The sequence below is a fragment of the Rutidosis leptorrhynchoides genome, chromosome 11, assembly GCF_046630445.1.
Source record: "Rutidosis leptorrhynchoides isolate AG116_Rl617_1_P2 chromosome 11, CSIRO_AGI_Rlap_v1, whole genome shotgun sequence".
Classification (NCBI taxonomy): Eukaryota; Viridiplantae; Streptophyta; class Magnoliopsida; order Asterales; family Asteraceae; genus Rutidosis; species Rutidosis leptorrhynchoides.
In genome coordinates, this window is record NC_092343.1 from 221,991,049 (window position 1) to 221,994,015 (window position 2,967).

Consider the following 2,967-nt stretch of genomic DNA (forward strand, 5'->3'; position numbering starts at 1 on the left):
TTACTATTCATGAAATTATTTTATTGCTAAAGGGTAGTTTCATCTTTTTACTTACTAGATATTTATCACCACCACCTCATCTCTTTCCCATTCATCGATCCCTAATTTCTCTAGATGCTTTTGGAATTTTCCCATGGCGATGGAGATTTTCCCATGGCAATGGCGATAAGATTTTGGGAGAAAAAAATAAGAATTTATAAAGGTTGGCTATTTACTCCATCTTCTTCATCTCTTAACTCTAGGGTTTCTTAATTCATGCTTTGTTGTTCCCTTCTTCGTCGCTTATTATGGATTTCTTATTCTTTGGAGTAGAAGGTTGGCGTTCCATACTTTATCTTCTTCACTGAGTTGATTTTCACAGAATTCTCCACACATGTTTCTGCATCTGATAATTGGTTTATTGTGTTTTCTTTCACTGTATTTTTCTACTTTTTCTAATTATAATTCCGTTTCAATTTATCGTCTCGCATAATATGATAATTTATGAATGTCTTACTGTTTTTTTTACCTGTGAATGTCTTACTGCATCTCTTGCTCTATATTCTGTATTAATTTTCAGTTTTTGCAGGTATTAGCGTTCATTGTGTCGCAACATTTGTATAGGTATGTTTTGGTAATTGTATCTTTGATATTAGATTTGTGAGTTTACATATGTTTGGTTTTCAATATGTGTATCATGTATCGAGGTACATTTATTGTGGTTCTTAAGGTGAAATTCAAATTTTATCTTACATTATGCTTGTTTTTTTACTGAGGTATTACTCTTTAATGTGGTAAGCATTTTATATTATTAATGATTGTGGTGTGCATTATAAGTTTGTTGTAATAAACTGTTTGTCCACAAAAAAAAATTGAGCTTAATGGCATCTAAAAAGGGCAAAAAAAGATTGTTGTTCCCGAATGTATCTCATTATGGATAAGTTATTCGAGTTTTCAATTTATTTTTTGTTTTATATGTGAATATATATTTGTTAAGGTATTATATGTTTGAATGTGTATGTAATTCATGGTTTTCTGGTGTTGGTGATAACGGTTGTCTAATTTCTATTAGTTCGCTTAATTATGGATGTGATGTTTTGCAACCTTCTACTGTTGATGGTTCCGAATTTTATAATTTCTATTGGTGGAATCGAGTAGTCGTTTATCTGATTTTGGGTTCTCAAATGTCGCTGCTCCAGTTATGACTGGTATGTAATGTTGCTGAATAAGAGAATACTAGGTCCTTTATCATTATCCTTTCATTTGCTTTATTTATCATCTACCATATAAATCGTATAAATATAAATATTGCTTACCTTTCGTTACGATATCTATGATGTTCTATATGTTTTTTAAAAACTTGTGTAGAAATAGGCAGGTAAAAAAACAATGCATACCACAATGTCAGTACACTTTTCACGATACAACCAACACGAAATTAATTTATGCATTTGCATATAATTGATTAGTTTTTTCTTTTTTCCGTCACAGGATGACTTAAATTACACCTGTCGCTTTCTTAACACATGATTATACGGACAAAGTAAACTCTACTAAAAATGGATAGCGATAAATCCCCCAGATCCCACACCAGTTGCTTGTTGCTGTTAGTTTATCGACATACAGGTAACTTCACATGCTTTCGAAACAATTATTCTTTACATTATAAAACAATAAGTATGATCTACATATGTTAAAAACATCAAGGGAGACGCAAGTCAATATGAATCAGAATGACCAACACGAGTTCGATCGAATATTCCACTTGGGAACTGCATATTAAATGTTTGACTTCCTATGTGAAAGAGCATCTCAATGGCAACAAACGTTGCCCTCCGCAACAACTTTGAAAATGGGCATTTATACCAAATGCGATCCTATTTCATTTGAAGGATTCCCAAGGTTGATTAAAATGATTGATCGGATCATGGATGAATTACAAAGAATCAAAGAGTGTGAAGGTGTAGAATGAGATTCGGACAGAAAGAAAGAGATTCGGACAGAGAGAAAAGTGTCAAGATTTTATTCCATAGCTTCTTAAACTCTGGTAAGTACAATGTCTATTGAGTTAGGATTGCATAGGTTCTACATATAGCCTCGGCTAGAGAACCTTATAAACTAAGCACATTAACTTTAACATTATTCTACTATTAGGGTCCTAACAATCTCCCCATTAGTGTTAAAAGTGAAATTTACAATATAATCCTATTAAGTTATTTCCAGTGGTCCATATGTAGCTCTCCATCTTGTACCATATGCATTAAAAAACTCAACTTGATTATCTGAAATTTTCTCTGATGGTAGGCATGGTTGCCACATATTCCTTGAATCACATGGGAAGGTCGGATATTCAGTCACTTCTTTAAATGGCCTTCTTTTTCTTTGCCCACGCAGAATCTCAAAGTGTCTTGTATGAATTCGAAGTTTTCGAGACGATCTCTAATATGATTGATATATTCTCCAAGGCCCATTTTCATGTCAACATCGTTAAACTTGTTTTGTCAATACTTTAGATATTTCAACGCGGGTTTGAGTGTCCAATCAGAATAATTGTGGAGATCGCTTGTTCTGATGAACACCTTTTCTTTATGAGAATTGACGAATACGAAACCCTCGGGTTCAAATAATCTTTGGAAAATCGTCATATTCTCCAGTCCTTCTAGAAATTTATCCGAAAATTTAACCGGAATCTTTTTCTTGTTTGCTTCAAGACGTATTTGAAAGTCTTCTCTTCTCATCAATTCAATCGTTTCCATCATGTATCTCTTCACAGCTTCTAAGATCGAGTCTTAACATAAGGACTCCCGGAAATGATACTGAGATAATTGTAGATGTGAATGACGTCTATCATGTCAATATTTGGGAAGTCAGCGTTAGAAAACTCGTAATGATTCCCATATTCTTGTACAACATGGAACTGACTTAAGATGTCTTTTCTCATACTGATGTTCTCCTCAAGTTTTTAGATATCCATCACTTCTTTTAATC

General features: G+C 33.2%; 1 long non-coding RNA gene across 2 annotated transcripts; it reads left to right on the top strand.

The window, feature by feature from the left end:
• Window positions 1-589: 589 nt before the first annotated feature.
• LOC139874198 (uncharacterized) lies at window positions 590-2,179 on the top strand. 2 transcript variants are annotated; one of them, XR_011767833.1, is made up of 4 exons: window positions 590-603; window positions 1,052-1,187; window positions 1,471-1,605; window positions 1,687-2,179. It is a non-coding gene; the product is annotated as an uncharacterized lncRNA (long non-coding RNA). The 2 variants fall into 2 exon arrangements; XR_011767832.1 differs by lacking the exon at window positions 590-603 and having other exon boundaries at window positions 1,026-1,187.
• The last annotated feature ends 788 nt before the right edge of the window (window positions 2,180-2,967 follow it).